The sequence below is a fragment of the Mustela nigripes genome, chromosome 17 (assembly GCF_022355385.1).
Source record: "Mustela nigripes isolate SB6536 chromosome 17, MUSNIG.SB6536, whole genome shotgun sequence".
Taxonomy (NCBI): domain Eukaryota; kingdom Metazoa; phylum Chordata; class Mammalia; order Carnivora; family Mustelidae; genus Mustela; species Mustela nigripes.
Genome location: NC_081573.1, coordinates 21,632,985 through 21,654,502, shown reverse-complemented (window position 1 = coordinate 21,654,502; position 21,518 = coordinate 21,632,985). Strand labels below are relative to the sequence as shown.

General features: G+C 42.0%; 1 protein-coding gene and 1 pseudogene across 10 annotated transcripts in view; one reads left to right on the top strand and one right to left on the bottom strand.

The window, feature by feature from the left end:
• ZNF536 (zinc finger protein 536) overlaps window positions 1–21,518 on the top strand; it is a 421,739-nt gene that overhangs the window by 148,537 nt on the left and 251,684 nt on the right. The gene's annotated exons all lie outside the window — the stretch shown is intronic.
• On the bottom strand, window positions 11,466–11,597 carry LOC132006257 (U4 spliceosomal RNA; annotated as a pseudogene).

The following is a 21,518-nucleotide window of genomic DNA, read 5'->3' as shown; positions in this document are numbered from 1 at the left end:
ACCATAAAGGGAATATCAAGTAACTGAGACATAAAAGTGGCAATTTTTTCCTCAGTTTGCAACCTTCTACAGTAAAATACCTGAGATGCACATTTGGTTTGGGATGGGGCAGGTTGTGGTTTAAGGCTGAGACCCAATCCTGCCCGTGGATGCAGACCATTGACCCTGACCTGCCACAGTTGCTGGTCACGATTTGTCCTGTGGGGGGCGCCTGAGGGGGTCTTCAGCTGGGTCACGATCTCAGGGTCCTGGGATTGAGCCCTGTGTTGAGGGCTTCCTGCTTCTCCCTCTCCCTCTGCCCCTCCCCAAACTAGAACGCTCTCTGTCTCCTTCAAATAAATAAATAAAATCTTTTAAAAAAGTAAAAATAAAAAAGAATTTGCCCTGTGGGAAGATGGCCCAGGGTCACCCAGACCTTTGGTTGATCTGCCTGAGGAGATCCGCTCCTTCCCAGAACCCTCTGCCGGGACGATCCCCTGTGTCCCCCTCAGTGCCGCTGGTCATCAGGATTTAGCACCATGTTCTTTCTTGATGTCAGACTTCGTCTTTGCCATGATGAAATGCCTCAGCCATTTGTGGAGTCTCAGACACAGGAAAGGATCCTCTTTTCCTTTTCTGTGGAAGAGGGGTTTCTTATTCTTTTAATGCAAGTTAAATCATGTTTGGAGTGTAAGATTTACAATAACTAGATCAGTTACATTTTTGCTTTCAGGTTTTTCTTTAAATAAAATTAGTTTTTTTAGAGAGATTCTAGGTTCACAGAAAAATGGGGCAGAAAGTAAAGAGATTTCCCATATACCCCCCTGTCCCCCCCCATACGGACAGCCTCCCCCACTTTGGAATGCCTGCAGCACAGAGTGTATTTGGTACAACTGATGAACTCACACGGACATGTCACTATCACCTGAAGTCCATCGCCACATTAAGGTTCACTCTTGGTGCCGCCTATGGTTTTGGACAAACGCGTGATGACACATAACCACCATTGTAGAGTCTGTATATCGTGTACATTATAAACTATGGTATGATAATTTAAAATGCTTCTCTGCTCTATTTCATTATATTTTTAAATATTAACTTCTCATCAAACAAAAAATGCCAGTTACAAAAACAAACAAACAAACAAACAAACAATCAAACAAAAAAACCCCACCATCCTTTTATTCAGTTGGAGAGAAACTGGGTAATTCCCCCCATTCCCATGCCCAAGAGGATGATTCTGTCTGTAGGGGGGTATTTGGACTGGTGGATTTCTTCCAAATAAGGGATCACATGCCCCGTGTTCCAGGGTCTGTAAAATAAGCAGTTGGAAAGGAAATGTCCAATTTGACTTACATTTTCTGGATCAATTTGAAGTTCTAGAAATTTGTGGTTTACTTTTTTTTTTTTTTTTTTGGCAGTTTCTTCAGATTGGTCTCCCCCATCCATTTTTTGTTTACACACTCAGTGTAGATTGCCAATAGTCCCAGAGCAGCACTTTCCAGGAGGAGAATCTGCAAGTGGTTCTAGGGGAGAGGGGAGCTTTTCTAGGGGAGACAGGAGTCCTGTCTCCTTTTTGTGATGTGTGAGCAGTCTTTCCAGGGCTTCCTGACCCTCCTGTCCCATAAAGACCTTGACCTTGCTGCACACCTGCTTCTCCCTCCCCCACTTCTTGCCAGAGCCCAGAGTCCCTGGTTGGCTTTCTCAGGGCCCTAAGGTCGAAAACCTGTTGGAACATGTGGCTTGAGGGCTTGGATTACAGAGACTGAAAGGACACCATGGTTTGTGACTCAGGGGTAAAAGAGAAGGTCCCTGTCCCCGAGTTTGCCTCCTAAATCTCAAGGCTTACAAACACATCATGCACACAGTGTCCAAATCCACACTTTGCACCATAAATGGAGTGTTTCGCTGCAAAGAAGCCTCGCTGGCTTGGGGCTCTCCAGCTAGCCTCTTCTCTTGTCTATTTTTCCAAACAAAACAACACATGGTAAAACTGCATAGGACTAAACACACACACACACACACACACACGTATAAACCTGGTGAAATGTGAACAAAGCTCATGGATTCTGTCAATGTTAGTTGCTGCTAGATAATGTACTGTGGTTATATACAGTGTTACCATTGACAGGTGAAGAGTATCCCTCAACATTGGATAAGCGCCTGTGAATTTACAACTGTCTCAAAACAAAAAGTTTAAAAGAAAAAGCCACTTTTGGTTCTTTGTTTTATGTTGTCATTTCCATCCTGCCCTTGAGCGTTTGGGTTCCGTGTATTCTTCACAGATCTGTCTCATTTATTTAAATGGTAATTTGGCTTCAATGTGAGGAGTCGAACTCAACAGTGAGACCTCTTGGTGATTATCAGGTATGAGCATGTGGAGAAGGGGATCTGGGAAGACCCTCGTTCTTACAAGAGGGTAACCTGTGCTTTGAAATACGTGGATGCGAGAGAGAAGAATCCTCCAGTGGAGAGAGGAGAGTATTGGCTCTCCACATGGAGTTAAGAGCTTACGAAAGAGACCAGGTCTAGGATATTAGAAAGCACAACACAGAAAACAGTGCGTGATTTCCACATTTCATTTCTTCCTTCTCTTTCTAACTCTTAAAATTTTGAACTAATTCCAGATTAACAGGAAGTTGCAAAGACAGTACGGGGAGGACCCACGGACCCGTGATCTCGTTTCATTTCCCTTCCTTATATCCTATGTACTGTCAAATGCTGTTGCCCTTTGAACAATGTGGGTGTGAACTGCACAGGTCCATGGATCTGCAGATTCTGGGGGGCTAACTACAGTGCTGCCAATGTATTTTTTTTTTTTATTCTATGGTTTTCTTAACATTTTCTTTTCTCTAGCTCACTTTATTATAAGAAAACAGCATATACTACATATAATATGCAAAATACGTGTTTATCGACTTGTTATGGCTTTCAATCCATAGTAAGTGATCTGTAGTTAAGTTTTCAGTGAATCAGAGATTATCTACAGTTTTTCAGCTGCATGAGGAGTGGGGTCGCGCCTTTAACCCCCGCCTTGTTCCGGGGTCAAGTGTCATAGCAAAACCAGGAAATTGACGTTGCTATGGCGTGCGCATAGTTCCGTGTTATCTGATCACATCTGTGGATTCCCTAAGTACCACCGCAGTTGAGATACAGAACTCTTCTCTCCACCACAAAGACGTCCCTCACGCTGCCTATCTTCGCTTTTACTCCCCCCGGCCCCCGGCCCCATTATTCTAGCCCCTGGCGATCACGAATCTATACTCTCATCCCTATGACTTCGTCAATTTGAAAATGTGAGATAAATGGAATCATGCGTTCTATGACCTTCTGGCCTTGGCTTTTTCACTCAGCATACCGCCCTTGAGATCCATCCACGTGACCGCATGTCCCCACATGCTGTGTCACCCTCCTGGCCCCCTGCGTGGATGGACCACAGTTTGCTTGACGTTCACCTCTCGTGAAGCACTGGGGCTCTTGCCAGCTTTCAGCCATCACAGATCACAGGGAAGTGTACAAGTTTTTGCGTGAAACTAGGTTTTTGCTTCTGTAAGATAAATGCTCAGAAGTGCGGTTACTGGGTCGTATGGTGTCTGTTTTGCTTTGTAAGAAAGTACCAAGGTTTGTAAGAAGCTACCAAGCTTCAAGAGTGTCTGTATCCATATTCCATCAGGCTCAGCAATGTAGGAGAGGACCGATTTCTTTGGATCCTGGTCAGCACTGGGTATTCTCACTATTTCTGATTTTTAATTGGCCTGGTAGGTGGATCATGGTGGACCACTGTGGTTTTAATTTGTTTTTCCCCAATTGTTAGTGAGTATCTCTTTCAGTTTTTTGAACATCTTTCCATACATTTATGTGAACATCCTTTATATCATTTTGGTGAAATATTTGATCATGTCTTTGGCCCATTTTTAAAATGATGTTTTTGTCTTTTTACTGTTAGGTTTGAGAGTTCTTTGTATATATTAGATTTAGTCCTATGTCAGGCACGTTGTTTGCAAATATTTTCTCCTGGTCTGTGGCTTGTCTTTTCATCTTCCGAAAGGGTCTTCTGCAGAGCAAAATTTTTTATTTTGATGAGATCCAGTTCATTAATTTTACCTTCTATAGGTGGTGCTTTGGGTGCTTATCTGAGAGCTATTTGCTGGCGTCATGATGACTTTTTTCCTGTGTTATCTTCGAAAAGTTTTATAGTCTTATGTTTTACCTTGAAATCTGCGATGCATTTCAAGTTAATTTTTGTGTAAGATGTGCGGTTTAGGTAGAGGCACTTCTTTTCACTCAGCCCCTTTGTCGAGAAAACTATCCTTCCTTCATTAAATTACTTGTACATCTTTGTAAAAAATGCAAAATGTAGGGGCTGCTTGTGGTTTGTGTATACTCTTCCACTGACATTTGCGTCTTGATCTTTGAGAGTAAGAAAAAGGGACTAGGGTCCAGGCTGGGGGCAATAATGGGCGTGGCCCCAGGAGTGGGCGTGGCCTGGGGTGGGCAAGGCCCCAGGAGTGGGCGTGGCGCCCTCTCTAGGGTTTGTTCCGCAAAAGAGCACCAGTAAGGGATTTCCCAGCCAGTTTCTCCCCTGCGCACCCCAGACACTGCTGTTTTTGCCCTCCCTTCCCTTCCTTTTCTTGCTTACGCATGTTCTCAGATTAAAGTGGGATTTTCTAAAACAGATTTTTCTATCATGGGGTAAAAACCGTAAGTAAACAGAATTATCATAACAATTTAAATAGTAATAAAATATGTTTTTCTGTTTCTATTCAAAGAAGGGAAAGGTAACTAGAGGAGATGAAAGGAAGATCTGGATTTGTGGGTGGTAGGTGTGTGGGGTTTTTTCTTTTCTTCTTCAATAATAGGTACAGAGTTTTCGGAAGGGACTTCAAGGCAAAAGGAAAAAAATAGCATATACTGTTATGGGGTTATTTTTATCTTTCATTTTTATGACAACTTATTTGTACTTAAGAGAATCTTTCCAAAGAGTTAGAAGCATCATTAAATAAAGACTGTGAAATGTGCAATATGGCTTATTTATTTAAATGTTAATTGGTCCAACGAACACTTCTAATTAGCTCTATATTTGCTTAGCAAAAAGTTTTACAAATTCCAATTGTGAAAAGCAGCTATTTTGAGCTGGTAAGCATGTTGCAGCCTCAGCTATGATTTTTCTATAGTTCTCAGCCCTTGAAGGCACAATTTAATTTTTCATGTATGCATACTAGCAACGGTAAACACTTGCGAGTGTAAAGAACCTTCTTTAATTAGCCGCACAACAATTAAAGGATTCACAAACTAAATTGAACCCTGTCTCGGTGCTTACTAGCTGAATTCCACCACCTGTCACAACAGCGCTTTGTTCAATCTGTTATGCAAAATCATTATAGCAATATAGCGGAGGGGGAAAAAAAGAGAAAACAGCAATTATTTCTTACTTTTCTCTTGAATGGGTTATTTTGGGTTATACTGATGTCAGGTTCATTGAAGCTAACCTTTTGAAATCTGTAACAGCATAATACTTCTAAGGCAGTCTCACGATGGGTAGAAGAGTATTTCGTTTTACCCTTTTGGGAGGAAGCCGTGCTCATCCTTAAAGTGTGTGAGGTCTCTGATCATTTGGAACAACCTGTTCTCACTGTCCCAGGCATCTCTTATTCCCCCTTCTCACATGGAACCCTTGGCAGGCTCCTGTGTTACAAGAAAACACACAAACCATCAGGGATGTTCAAGATGCAGTTCTCAAACTGCCTTTCCTCAAAGCATACCAGGTCTTATTATCTCACTGGTTCTCCTCACTATTAAAAGATATGTGCGCGTGCATGTGTGTGTGTGTGCGCGCACATGCGTGTGCTTTTTAATTTTTGAACGTTAAAAGAATCCCTTTAAAAAAAAAAGGTTTAACAATTTGATTTAAACTGACCTGCCCTCCTGCAGATTGGGTTGGAGGGGAGGGCTCACCCCTTTGCTGTTTGCACAGACAAAGGCTTTATTGTAAGGCCCAAACCCCAGGCCTGACACGGCAGACTTCTCCTCGTAGTCGAGGAATAAATGTTTACATTCGGTGTTGCCATCCTCCGGCCTCTGGCAAGAATGCCGACAGCTCCGCGCGTGTTCACGGGCAGAAAGGAGGGGAAGGGGTCCTTGGCGGGCGGGAGCCCACCTCCACTGTCAAGCTGCACTATGAGAGGCTCGTTGGCCGTTGCTTAAAACGGCATCAAGAACGTATTGTTGGTCCCAGCCTCTGAAGCATATGTGATCTGGGCATTTCAGACGTTGGAGTGATTATAGACAAACAGCCGGGCTCATTCAGGGGGCCCGCGTTTTTCCGGCATCACTATATTTTTTAGAAGTCTCCTCTTGACGTCATTTTATGAAAATGTGCAGCGAAGACAAGGGAGCCCTTTGAAAACCCAGACTCTTTCCCAAAAAATGCCGCAAGAAGGAAAGTGAGAGCCAAAGGTCAAAGGCTGAGCAAGAATGTGTTTCTCTATTTTTCCTGTTTCTCAAGCAGAGAGGAAACGCTTAAGGTTACGACATTTGGGTCAGCGAGACCCTCTTCAGCCAGGTCCGGGAGGGAGGCGTGCTTCCCTCGGCTTGCGGCTGAGGACTCGGCTCTTGGGCTGGTCCCAGGTCGGCACGTGGAACTTCAAGGGAGTGGTCGTCCATTCCCTTGAAGTCTGGGAAATACCTGCCTGATTGGAAGTTGCAGCCCTGGAGGGGAGACTCCTGGCTCTCTCCCCCAGCCCGGACTGCTGCTGAGCTGGCGGCCCTTCTCCTGGCTGTGGGTCCAGCTGCTCTCTGATTGTGCCTGGCTCCTGCTGCTCTCCTGCCTGCAAGGGGCGGCGCCAGGCCTGTGATGGGAGCCTGCTGGCGCCTCCGGGGACAGGATGGTCACCTAGTAGGCTCTCAGCGAACATCTGCTGCTCAGCGTACATGGAATCTCCACTTGGCTGCAGAATTCATGGGAATTTAAGGGTGAATTCAGGCAACTGAATCCTTTTAGCTTTTCCTTCCACTGTCCCAGGGTTCGACTGTCCTTCCTTCTTCCTTCCCTTTCTTTCTCTCTGTCTCTCTTCTTCATCTCAAATCTCCTTACCACAATGTACTGTTTATTCTTACCCGTGTTCCTCGCTGCCAGTCCTGCAAAGACAAATGGCGCAGAGAATGAATGGCCTTTGGGTCAGCGCTGCCTTGCTTACGCAGCTTACCATGCACACAAACCTGGGTCTGGGCCCTCAAGAAGCCACCCTGCCCTCCAGGGACCCCCAGTCTGTTCAGGGCAGCCCAGTCTCCCCGAGGAAACCTGCAGACAAGCTTCTTGTGGTGGGCTGGCAAAAGCCACCGGCTTCTTCTGTTCCAGCATCCCAGGAATTTCAGCTGTGTTCACTGAAGGCGACCGGAGGGAGTGTGGGCTTAGCGGGTAGATGCACGCACAGCACACAGAGAAAGTTCCAGCAATTCTATTTATCAGTGGCTGACTTTGGGCGAGTGATTTAAACTCTCCATACCTATTTCCTCAGTTACGGGCTCAGTGATAGTAAAGCTGTTTTTATGGAATTGCTGTGGGAACCAGGTGAAGACACTCAGCACAGGAGGAAGTGCACGTGGAGGGTTGCTGGTCACCCTTGCTACTGTCCCTCTTACTGTCATCCTCAGCACCACTCCCCAAAGTTAAAGGTTTTCTAGCATGTGGACTCTGAAGGGTGAGGCACTGAAAGCAACTACAGGAATCCCTGTCCCAGCTCCTGACCTCAGGCTGCACAGGCTCGTGAGCTCAAAGGCCGGTGCCTTCCAGAAAGATTCTCAAAGGACATGGAACCACTGAAACGGCTCCTGTGTCTTTGTCCTCTGGATACAGTCGTCTCGTCTGGGAGTCAGATGTTCGGAACCAGCCTCCTCAGAAGGTGCGTCCCACGTGTTCCTGCCTGGGCTTCCTGCCTGTTGGAAATCGGAGAATTCGAGGATACCCTCCATCCAAGAGGCAGCACTTCCAGCAGATTCCTGGAGAATCTCCATCCGAGTCAGGAGTTACTGCACATTGGCTGCAGGAGAAATGTGTGCGATGTGCCGGGCACACAAGAGGGCTACAAACACATCTAGCAGAGGGATTTTAACTTCATGGGGCTGTCTAGGAAAGGCTGATCAAATGTGGTGAATGCTGGGAGAGAAGCAGCCCAAGGAGGGAGAGGGGAGGCAGGAGAGTTTCACCTAGTTTTGGGATCCAGAAATGTCCAGGCAGCAGGTACCAGGGGCACTAGTCATCCCTGGGCTGCTGGGACCGGGATGGCCTCTGGCATGGGGTTTCCTCTGAAATCCACACCCCTTTGCTCTGGGCCAGAAGACGTCAGAGCGATGGAGGAAGGCTCTGCTCTTTGGGGAAAGATCATTTGCAGGGCTATAAAAACCTGAGATAGGAAATGCATATTTTTAGCTCTGACCATTGAGGAAGCTTGGATGATCTGGCAGAGGTTGGAGTCCATTTCATAGCTGTTCCCACCCTGAGAAACCAGACGGCCAGTTTTTCTTTAAAGGACTGAACGATGTACCTGGCCCAGTGCACCCTAAGGATTGATACAATGACCCTTGGTAAATGTCCTTGACGTGATCCCATGACCCCATGACTGCCTCCAGCGAATTTGGGTTCTGTCATGTATGTGCTCATTTAAAACAGGGACCTCATCTTGCTGTTTCCCCATAAATCACTACCATGAGAAAGTTCCTCATGATGATAAACTTTGAAAAAGCATGCACCTCCCGAACCATTGAGAGAGATCTGCAAGCCAAGGGGAGGTCAATGAAGAAGAATGAGGGTCTTTGACAAGCCCTATGGCTCCATCACGTCAGACCTACCTCGCCTGTAAGAGAAAGGATCTGGTGTTGGCCCAAGCTGTGGCTTCTCTTGCGACTGTCCCTTTGCTTGCTAGCCTAGCTTGCAGCAGGTGTCTGGATAGGAGAGAGCCAGCTGACATCTCCATCCGCTCCTTCCTGTTTTAACCTGTCCCATGTGACCAGCAGATGGATTCTAGGGGACCCTGGATGCCAAAGAACCTACAAGAGAGTGTTTTCTTTCTTCTCACTTTTATATACTTACATTTGACTAATTCGTCTGTTATTACAGACAGGCTTATTTTGAAAACTCAGAAAACAGAGAGGAGCAGCTAGAAGGAAAGAGACGTCCCTTAGTGATCACCAACGTTGGGTCTTTGCTGTGTATCCTTCCAGACGATTTTACGCGTTTGTTTTCCTTTGTTGTTGTTGTTGTATATAAAGTGGGATTGTACTTCACATGCCATTTTATAATCAAGGGCTTAATTTAATGTATTCTTCTGTATCCTTTTTGATGAGTGCAAAACAATTGTAGAACTCTACTATGATTTTTTTATTCAGTTGAGTCCTGGGGGTGGCTATTTAGATATGTGTGTGTGTGTGTGTGTGTGTGTGTGTGTGTGTGTTCGTTCCTCTCTCTCTCTTCTGATGTGGGGACGAGACTCGTTGTCTTTGGCTCATAGAAGGTGACCAGAGTTCTCTTTCTGGGAAGGAAAGTGACTGTCTTGGAATCAGTGACATTGTTTCCTCAGACCTAGTAGGCACCAGGAATGTCTGCCTTGGTTAAACTCCTCACCACCCCCAAAGATGTCTCAGGGACATGCATGGGTCGGAGGTGGGGACAGGACAAAGGTGGACTGTGTCCCTTCACTTGTGCGTGGGCCCTTGTCCGTAAGCACGTGAACCTGTGTGCACAGACGTCTAGGGGAAGTTCCACGGTTCTTCATCCAGATTTCCAGTGACCGAATCCAGGCCATCCAGACATCCAGAAGAGGGTGAAAATCCAGTATAATTGGCCTCTTCCGGCACTGCCCCAGCTTTTGGGGGGGGTCCCCTATGGGCGTCACACATCCTTCTGTGCCATTTTCGACGACGGCATGGGATCCCGTTGAGAGTGCGCCCATGCGGCCGTCCTCCCTGTTTTCTGCTCCCTCCCGCCTTCATCCCATCACACCTTCCTCCTTTTCATTCATCCCTTCAGTGCTTCCTCCGTAAGCCTTTCCTAGGCTGTGGCCCCTTTTCCTGGAACTACAAAGTCAACCGTTCTAAGGCCATCAGAATCTTCTTGACCTCTGATGTGATCTGGGAACTGCTCACCCCTCTACTGATTTCAGCAGCTGACAGGGGTGCTGGGGGAGGCCGTGGAAGGAAAAGGGGGAAGGTCATCAGGTGGTCTCACTCCTGAGTTGCAGTCTGCTTTTTTTTTTTTCTGTTATTCGTTACTTATCGGTCCATCCATCTGTCAGTCTGTCCATCCATCCATCCATCCATCCATCCATCTGTAATACTCTGTGTATCCATACTCTGTCTGTGTATCCATCCCTGTCATCTAGAATGATGTCTGCAGAGTGTAGTTGTTCATTAAATACTCATTGAATGGATGCATGAGTGAATGCATGAATAAAAAAAACAAGAGGTCTTGAGTTTGGAGAGTTTACTTCCTATCAACAGCCCACAGGGCAGGACTCCCCGGGAGATATCCCCTGCTGGCATTCTTCGTAGACCTTATTCTGCTAAAATGGCGTCTCGGGACCTCCTCATCGCTCAGAGCTCTCTTTCCTAATGGGGTTAACATCTGGCCTCACTTTCTCCATTGGGATCCCTGTCTCCCCATCCCATTTACCCCAGCCCATGGCCGCAGGCAAGGAAGAGGGCCATCTAGTTACACTTCTGTTAATGACACCTGGATGGACATCATTTTAGCAAAATCTTTGTACACATTCTTAATTATTTCTTTTGGTTTAGTTGCTAGATGTGGCATTGCGGGTTAAAGGAAGGTGCACATTCACGAGTTTGTTGCCAAGTTGCCCCATCCTTTGGGCTTATCATGTCCCATTATTACCTCCCCAACACACACAAGTGATAACCATGCTCCTTTCCTTATATTCTACCAATACTGAGTATTATTTAGCAAAGTGATATCAATTTGATATGGAAAGTGTCTCATTTTGCTTTTCATTTCTTGAGCTTAACAGAGATGTATATCTGTATTTTATATGGTTCTCAATCTCTATCTTTTCTCTCTCTATCTCTCTATATATCTTGAATGGAATGTCTATAGTTCTTCTTTGGTGAGTTGCTAGTTTATGCCCTCTGTGCGGTGTCTTTTTGAGTATTTGAATTTTTCTTTTGAATTGTAGGGTCTCTTCATAATCAAAGATATTAACTCTTTGTCTTATACATATCTTGTAATTGTTTCCTCCAAGTTTTTCACTTGCCTTTTAATTTTGTACATGGCGTTTTTTAATGAGATAAAGGGATTTATGTGATCAAATCTTTTAATCTATTCCTTTGCTGTCTTTGGTGTCATGTTTTGAAAATAATTTCTTACCCCATTATTGTATTAATATACTCCTAAATTCACCTTCTTATGTATTTATGGTCTATTTTTAAGTATAAATATTTAATCCATCAAGCCTGTATTTTGATATATATTATCAGGGCAAATTTTTGTATACATACATTACACACATATATACATATTCATAATTTGCTATTATGAAAGAGATTTTAATTAGCAATAATCGCGCCTCGGATAAACCTCATTGGCTACAACACTGCCCCTGCGCAAAGCTTGTGAAAGAGATTTTAAAGTTGTACTTTCCAGCTGATACACAGAATACATAGGAGAACTATTTTTTATATAAATAAAACAAGTTTTGAAAGTCACATCAGAGAAATAGAGAATGAAGAGTGAAGGTTGTATTTATCCTCCCACCGCCATCCAAATTCTAGTGCCTTCCGAAGAGGTAAGGATTTTCAGCACATTGGTGTATCTCTATCTATATATATGTAAATGCATAAGGATATAGGAGTGTGTGTGGTTTTGTTTTGGTTTGTTTTTTGTTTTTGGTTTGTTTTTCACAAATGCAGGGAAATCTTGTATGTGCTGATTTGCTAGTAGCCTTTGTACATTTAAGAATATAGAAAACTATTTAATTCTCTTACACCTCAACAAGATACTGTGACATGAATATAGCATAACTTATTTCAGTATTTCCCAGCTGATGAATGATTGTATCATGCCCACACTTCCTCTAGTTAGAAAAATGTTGTGGTAAATATTCTGGAACATACCTATGTATTTCGAGGATACAGAGACCTATAAGTAGCATTGTTAGGTTGGAGGGTATACACGTTTGAAATTGTCATGGCTATTGCTGAAATGTTTTTTCTCCTCATTGTGCTTATTTGATTTTTAACATTAATTTATTTTTTTAAAATTTTTATTATTGAAGTACAGTTGACATACAATGTTAGGTTAGTTTCAGGTGTAAACATAGTGATTTGACAATTCTGTACACTGTTCAGGGCTCACCACAGTAACTGTAACCACCCAAAGAAAAAGAAAGCAGTAATCTGAAAAGATATATGCACTTCCATGTTTATTGCAGTATTTTGTACAATAGCCAAGATAGGGAAGATGGAGGTTTTGTAGTTTTTATTTTTATTTTTTTTTTTTTTAAAGATTTTTTTATTTATTTGTCAGAGAGAGAGAGAGAGAGAGCGTGAGCACAGGCAGACAGAATGGCAGGCAGAGGCAGAGGGAGAAGCAGACTCCCTGCTGAGCAAGGAGCCCGATGTGGGACTCGATCCCAGGATGCTGGGATCATGACCTGAGCCGAAGGCAGCTGCTTAACCAACTGAGCCACCCAGGCGTCCCTTTATTTTTTTTTTTTTAAACGGGGTACTAGTTTACATATCCACAGACAGTATGTGAGAGTGGCCACTCTCTCACACCTTTGCCAGCAGTGTGGAAGTAAAGATATAGTTTTTAGCAATCCAAGACACTGAAAGTATTTTAATTTTATGTACATTTCCCTTAGCATTTTCACAAAGGTATTCTTTTCACTTACATGACTTCCTCCTTAAATGTCCTCTTCATATTTTTGCACATTTTGCCCTATAATTTGTTTCATGCCTCCATGACGTGAAGGAGGTCTTTATATATTAATGTCCATATTTTTTTGTGGCAGAAAAACTTCAAAAACTTTTCTATCTTTTGGCTAATGGTATTGGAATCTTCTAAGGACTATGAAAAAAATCTCCTACCTTTTCATCAATAATCTGGTAGGGTGGTTTTTTTTTGTTATTGTGGTGGTGGTTTAGATTTATTTATTCATTTGAGAGAGAGAGGGAGGAAGGGAGAGAGAGAGAGAGAATAGAGAAAGAGCAGGGGGAAAGGCAGAGGGAGAGAATCTCAAACAGACTCCCTGCTGAGTGGAGCTCAATTCTATGACCTGTGAAATCATGTCCTGAGCAGAAACCAAGAGTCAGACCTCAAATGACTAAGCCACCCAAGTAAGTGCCCCAATGGTCTCTCTCTTTTTTTTTTTTAAATTTTTAGATTTTATTTATTTATTTGACATACACAGAGAGAGAAAGAGATCACAAGTAGGCAGAGAGGCAGGCAGAGAGAGAGGGGGAAGCAGGCTCCCCGCTGAGCAGAGAGCCCAATGCGGGGCTTGATCCCAGGACCCTGAGATCATGACCTGAGCCGAAGGCAGAGGCTTAACCCACTGAGCCACCCAGGCAACCCCCGCAATGGCCTTTTAATATTAAAACATTTTTGTGTGAAAAAATTTGAGCGAAGTATTTTTCTAAATGATGACCTATTGTCCCAATATGTTTACTGGCCCGTCTCTTATTTCACCGTGTATTTGAATCATCTCTATTGAAACCATGTGTCTCTTTGGTGGTTCTCTCTGGCCCTTTGACTTATTTGTCTACTTTTGTGCACTGCCCACTATTTCAGTACTATTATTTGACTATATTTTGATTTGATAGTGTGCATGCTATCTTTTTATTCTCCTTTCGCAAAACTTATTTGACAACTATCACATTTTTTCAGATAAATTTTAGAGTTCCCTTGCTAAATTTGAGATCACTGGCAAGTTGACTTGGATTTATAGATTAATTTACAGAATCATCTGTCCATCTATGAACACGGTATGCCTCTTCATTTTTTTCAGGTTTTATTTTATGCCCTTCTATAAAGTTTTTGTCTTTTATTTCATATTTATATTCATTATTCATAATATTTCTTATTATATTTACTTCTGGGTATTTAAAATTTCCTCTGATAATTTATATTTTTTTTTAGTGTATAAGAAAATCATTTTCAGTATATTGATTTTTAATCTCTGACTGCACATTTATTAGTACCAACAGTTTTGCGTTTTATACTTGGAATTTTTTATGTATAGTCAGTTCTGGCTGCTCTTCATGGAAGTTTTGTCTGTTCCTTGCCAATAATTATGTCTCATGTTTTCTTTTTCTTTTTTTAAAAATCACATTGTTTGCTTTGGCTAAACCTTCCAGGACAGAGTTCTCGTTGCTAGCTTTGACAGAAATGCTTTTGATATTTTGACATCAAACGTAATGTGTGATGAAGGCCATTTATATTTTTGTAAATTAGGGGAAAAAATGCTGAGTTTTGTCATGTGCTTTTGCGATACTGTTGATTTAATATGGTTATTCTCTTGGAAGATACTACTATAGTGAATTTTCAGATTTCCTGTTGTTGAATGATTCTTGAATTATTGGAGTAAACTCTAGTTGTTCTTTCGTGAATGGTTAATATACTGCAAGGGTCATTTTACTAATAGCTTATTTCAGATGTTTACATTGATGTTAATAAGTAATATGTCCTATAGCTTCTGTAGGTAGTAGCTCTAGTAGTAGTAGTAGTAATTATTACTAGTAGTAGTATTACTATTAGGAGTAGTAGTAATAGTAATAGTGATATCTATTGCTCCTCCCAACTCCCCCAGGTCCCCCCTCCTCTTCTTTTTCCTCCTGCTCTTTCTTTTCCTCTCCCTCCTTCTTCCGTCCCCTCCTTGCCCATCTCCGACCACCCCCCCTTCCTCCATGTCACTGAGTGCCCGAGTAAGCCGGAGGTCTGCTCCTCCTGCTTCTCTTCCTCCTCCTCTCCCTCTGTTTTCCACTGTGCTGTTCCTATTACCACTATCCCAGTCCCAGAGAATCTGAGGGGTTTTCTGTGCTCTGGGACCGTTTATAAACACAGAGATAATCTATTCCTTTGAAGGTCTGATAAACTATGAGCATAAAACTGACTGGGACTTTTTTTTTTTAATGTAACTGTTTATTATCTTTTACATTTCTGCTACAGATACTATTTTATTTAACTTTTCATTGAGTCATATCTGATCCTTTTTTCTAGATAGTTATTCATTTTGATATAGATTTTTAAGTTAATAGTATGAAGTCATTCCATGTTCCATTCTGATTTTCAAGTCTCCTTTGTACCTGAAATTGTTTCCCCTTCTTCAATCCTAATATTGTTTGCATTTTCTCTATTCTTATCCACATTGCCTAATTTCTTTATTTATTCTTTTTTGGTCTTTTCAAAGAGCCAGCTTCTCTGTGTCCTTTTTTTTTTCCCCCTCAGAAGTTTAGAGGAGGAGGGTGTTCTATGTAATTAGTTTCTGCTGTTAATTATTTAATTTCTTTAGTTTTATTTATTTTAGAAAGGGAGAGAGAGCAGGAGTGAGGCGGAGGGGCAGAGGGAAAGGGAGACAGAGAATCTTGAGCAGACTCCACATTGAGCTCAGAGACTGACAAAGAGCTCAATCCTAGGATCCTGAGATCATGACCTGACCCGAAATCAAAAGTCAGACACTTAACTGACTGAACCACCCAGGTGCCCTTCCACTATTATTTTTATTAATCCCTTCCTTCTCCTTTCTTTAAGTTTATTTTTATGTCTCTCCCCAGCTTCCTGAGTTGGAGGCTTTGTTCATTTGTTTTCAGGTCTATTCACTTTCTAATCTTTGCATTTCGGGTTATAAAGTTTCTTTGGATTACTATTTTGGCCCTTTCCTGGAAAGTATGTCTTCTATCACTTTAATTTTAATTTGAACATGTGTGTAATATGACTTCTGTGTTTTGGAATTTATTTTTGTACGTGTGGCCTACAACAGGTGACATTTCTGAAATGTTGCATGGGTTTGTGGGAAGATTTTGAATTTTTGTGAAATATGGAGTTCTGTCACTGTATTCTTACTCTAAAATTTATTTTCAGAATCTCCTTTTCCTGTGATTATTTGAGGTAAGATGTAATAGTTTCCTGATGGATTTTTCAATTTTGCATTTTACATTATCTTGGGTTTTGCATTATTTTTTATATTTTATTTATTTATTTTTAAAGATTTTATTTATTTATTTGATAGAGATCACAAGTAGGCAGAGAGGCAGGCAGGGAGAGAGAAGAGAAAGCAGGCTCCCCACTGAGCAAGGAGGCCAATGCGGGGCTAGATCCCAGGACCCTGGGATCATGACCCGAGCTGAAGGCAGAGGCTTTAACCCACTGAGCCACCCAGGTGCCCGGGTTTTGCATTATTATATATCTTAAGCTTTGTTATGACATTCACTGAAACTCGTGACTATGCTGATTTCTTGTGTGTGTGTGTTTTTTTTTTAGTAGATTGCAGCCTTTTTATGGATATAAAAATGCCTCTTACTTATTTAATATTTTTGCCTTGGATTATATTTTTTCTGATGCTCATACCGTAATACCTACTTTTGTTTTGCTAACATTGTCTTTTCTATCTCTGTATCTTCAGCCTTCATGTGTAAACTGACTCTCACAAAAACAGTATAAAACCGGGGGATTGTGTACATATCTTTAGCCTAATCAAACATCTGATATTCTCTCTCTTTTAGACGTGATTTTAAGCCATTAATGTTTATTAAGTTTACTGACATGTTTGGTTTTATTCCTGCTATTTTATGTTGTCTCATTACCATGTTATATCGTTTTGTTTATTCTTTTCTCTCTTTTATTGTATGAATTAAGTTTTCTCTTTTTTTTTAATTTAGAAATTATATACCTGGGATCTAATCATATGGTGGTAGCCTTTAATTTCTAACATATACATTTAAATTTGTGTGTGTGCACATATGCATGCTTGTGTGTGTGTGTATGAATGCACATAGACACTCAGAATCCATTTCCTCCCTTCAACAAAACAAGAATCTGAACATGTTTCACTTTTTATCTTATCTGTCATCTCACCCCAGTCCACCCCCTTTCCTCTTCCTTTTATGTTAAAATGATCCGTGATTTTAATTCCAGACTTTTTCTTAACATTATGCACTATGCATTATTTAGATTTAAATATAAATTTTAACTGACGTTTTGTTCACCCCTATTTTAAAATCTTGTTTCCTCTCTTATATTAAATCTTTCAGGGAGAGAGTCTGACGCCTTTCATGTCTGAAAATACGTGGTTTTTAAGAAGTCTTGCACTTTGCCTGGGTGACTCAGTTGGTTAAACATCTGACTTTTGATTTTGGCTCAGGTCACGATCTCAGGGTCATAAGATAACGCTCCCACAGGGGCTCTCTGAGCTCAGTAGGGAGTCTCCTGGAGATTCTCTCCCTCTGCCCTTCCCCCACTTCCACACTTCCCCACTCTCTCCCACTTGTACTCTCTCCAATAAATAAGTCGTAAATAAATAAATAAATAAAAGCTTGCACTTGATGCTATGTATAGGAGTCTAGGTTCAAAATAACTTCTCTCAGCCCTGTGACAATATATTCCTTAATTGTTTTGAAACATCCAATGTTGATGAGAAGTCCTACAACAAATCCATTCTGACTCCTTTGTGGGTAAGCTATTTCTTTTTTCTTCTCTCTTTTCGTTTCCTTCTTTTTTCTCTTTCTTTTTAACACCCTTCTTCTTCTCCCCTTCCTCCTCCTCCTCCTTCTTCTCTGATTGCTCCATCTCCACGTAGTCATTTCCCTCTTAGGGGGACAATATTCTCTTTATTCTTTCTAAAGATACTAGTTCGAATTTTTAATGAAATTGTCCATTTCTAAATTACTTTTTGTTTCTTTTGGTTTCATCTTGGTTCTTCTTTTTTATGTGTGTTATTAACTTCCCTCACATTTCTAATGAGGGTTTTGGGTCATGAGTGAGGGCAGCTGACTGGTCTTCCTGCTTGCCTCTGTAGTTGTGTTAGGCCATGGGCTTCCGCCATGTTTGTGACTCCTCACTGAGTGGCGCTCTAGGACAGTCAGACTCCAGTTTTCAATGTGCGTGATGGGTGAGGCAGGCAGGAGGGTAGGCAGGCTGGACTCACCTGCCCCCCCCGCCCGCCCATCTCCACCACAAGGGCAAGAGAACAAGGGAGCAGGCCTTCCCACTGGCAGTGGGAGACTGGAGTCCCTGCCTCTTTACCAAGGCTACCCTTCTATTTTGTTCTCCACTCTCTCAGAAAGTACTTTCAGCTCTTCTCTGCTTCATTTCAGGCCCCCGTTCTCATTCTAGGACACTGTTCAGGTCAGGAGTTTCATGCCCTTACAGGATTGTATTTGGGGCCTGGCTTTGGGGATGAGGTTCTCTTCTGCCACCATGTTTTTATTCTGAGTCGAGTTTCTCTGGATCATCTAATTTCTTCCAAGTTGTTTCTCTGGAGTATATTCGAAGCTGTGTTTTTGCTCTACTCCTGTTTATTTGATCCAGTCTATTTTCCATCTTCTGGAAATACCTCAAAATTTCTGGCATGCTGGTAGCCCCCTTCTTGTTTTTTAATGCCATTAGGGAATTATCCTGCATGGGGGAAAAAAAAAAAAAGCTATTGTGTCATTTTCCAGGTGTTGGGTGGCAGAGAAGGAGAGTAGACATGGCCTTGTTTGCTGCCCGGATACAATCAATTCACTGCTGATTTTTTTTTTTTTAAGATTTTTATTTATTTATTTGACAGAGAGAGATCACAAGCAGGCAGAGAGGCAGGCAGAGAGAGAGGAAGGGAAGCAGCCTCCCCGCTGAGCAGAGAGCCTGATGCGGGGCTGGATCCCAGGACCCCAGGATCATGACCTGAGCTGAAGGCAGAGGCTTAACCCACTGAGCGACCCAGGTGCCCCCAATTCACTGCTGATTTTATTTAAACTTTGATGCTCCGGGTTTTAAGAGTCAGTGGGATTTATTCAGGTGATCAAATACATCATAAGAAAGTAATGATAGTATTTTCTTATTTCTCATATTTGTGGTTCTTATTTGATTTTCTTTGGTCATCACATTGGCTAGAACTTCTGTACCAATATTTCGAATTGTAGTGACAGCATCTTGACACCTTTATTTTGTTTTTAATTTTGATGAAAACATCCCTAGTATTTTATCACCAGCCATTTTTAATTAAGCCTTTTATTTTAATAAAAAATAAATATTTTTAAATAAAAAATAGAAATAAAAATAATAATTATTATTTTTTAAAGTTCTTATTTATTTATTTGACAGAGATCACAAGTAGGCAGAGAGACAGGCAGAGAGAGAGGGGGAAGCAGGCTCTCTGCTGAGCAGAGAGCTTGATGCGGGGCTCGATCCCAGGATCCTGGGATCATGACCTGAGCCGAAGGCAGAGGCTTAACCCACTGAGCCACCCAGGCGCCCCCCAAAAAAATAAAAATTATTTTAAGTATAGTTAACATCCAGTGTCCTATTTGTTCTAGGTATACAATGTAGTGATTCAACCACCCTATACATGACTCAGAGCTCATCAAGACAATTCCCTTCTCCTGTATCTTCCATCCCTCTCCCCTCTATAGACCTCTCTATAGTTAAGTGTCTGTTTCTTGGTTTGTCTCTGTGTTTTCATTCTGGGTTGTTCTGAAATAGAAATTTTGATGATCTTGTTCTTATATCACTAGGTATTTTTTTTAAAAAATCAGAAATGAACATTCAATTTTGTTAAAGACTTTTGTTTTTTTTTAAACAATCTGTCAAAATGATCTCATGGATTTGGTTCTCTGGCCTAAGGGTGACTAATTGCCATACCTTCACACATCCATGAAGCATTCCTTGTAGCAAGGGCACCATTCCCAGTCTACTCACCATGTAGCACCTTCTCTCCCCCTGGAGACGGCGGCCTTAGCCAGGTGACGCTCCTTCATTATTCTCCCAGAGCTGGGAGTAGAGTGTAGGTGAGAAGAAATTAACTTAATGGCCTTTATTCCATTGAATCTAAACGGTAGGCGCTCAGTAAATGATTGTTGAACTTAAGGGAACTATTTATTTAGTCTTACAGGGTTTGTTGTAAAAATTTAAATATCCCAGGAGAGAAGCTACCTTGGGTTTGTGTCCATTTCCTCATGAGAAAACACCTGGATTTGTCCAGGTCCATGATACTTTGGAACATCTACTGTAGCCTAGGCATGGAGCCAAGGAGATTGGCAAAGACAAGACATGGGTGGCTCCTCTGAAGCTGTCAGGCGGGCTCGGATGGGAATGGCTTTCAGTGACAGTGGACCAACTCGGTAGGTCCTGACTCCTTCATTCAGTCATCCCTGAAGTGCCACTTGCTGGGAATCACATTTTAATGAACATTACTCCATTAAAACATTTCATCATTCTCAAGCTCATTATTTTAGAATCTTATTTATTTCATCCCAATCCAAACTTTTTTGTTACCTAATTAAAAAAATTATTTCCTTCTTTGGGGAGGAGAGGGGCAGAGGGAAAGAATCTGAAGCAGACTCCATGCAGAAGGTGGAGCCCAAGGCAGGGCTTGATCCCACCACCCTGAGATCATGACCTGAGTCGAAATCAAGAGTTAGACACAACTGACTGAGCTACCCGGGTGCCCTGCTAGTTACCCAATTTAAAAAAAAAAAAAAAAAAAGAAGTGTTGAAGATTGATCCCTGCCATGTGGAGGTGGGTTTTCTTTAATTCTAGCTTTCTTTTCAAAGGTAAGTTTTCTTTTCTTTCTTTCTTTCTTTTTTTTTTTTTTTTATCTTAGAGAAACAAGGCATGCCTGTGAAATAATTTGGAAAATACACTAATAGTGTTCAGAAGATGTTCCATTCCACCCTCCCTCAGAGATAACAGTTTATTAACATTTTGTTATATTTTCTCACATTGCCTTCTCTAGCTCTAGCTCTCTCTCTTTCTCTCTCTCTCTCCTTTTTTGTTTTTTTTTTTTTTGTTTCAGAATTGGAATTAGACTGTAATTATAGTTTTATGTTTCACTTAAAATTGTATTATGAACATCTTTCCCTCTTCTGAACTATCTTTCAAAAGCCTGGTCAGAATACCGAGCCTCTGTAGAGCATTGATTTACCCGTCCCTTTGCGCGCGCACGGACATTTAGGTCGGTTCTGACTTTTGTTACTGTAAGTAGCATTTTGTCTTCATCCTGGTAGTGTTGTAGGTTTGTGAGAGGGCTGGAAAACCCACTCATAGGTCATACGTATTTTTGAGACTTTTGATATGCGATGCCAAGCTGATTTCAGGGAAATAGTACCAGTTTATGCCCTTCCAATGCCCCGTGTCAGGATGTCCCTTACCTGTTCCGGCCTCGGATACTGTCCTTAAGCACACGCATGTGTGCATGTGCCTACTTTACAGGCGATAAACATCATTTCTGCTGTTTTAAATCAGACTGCATCCAAGACAGGGTACATAAAGTACACTTGGGCGGTGAACAAGAAGGGAGCTGGTGATGTCAATGATCCAGCAGCGTGGGGACAGGCA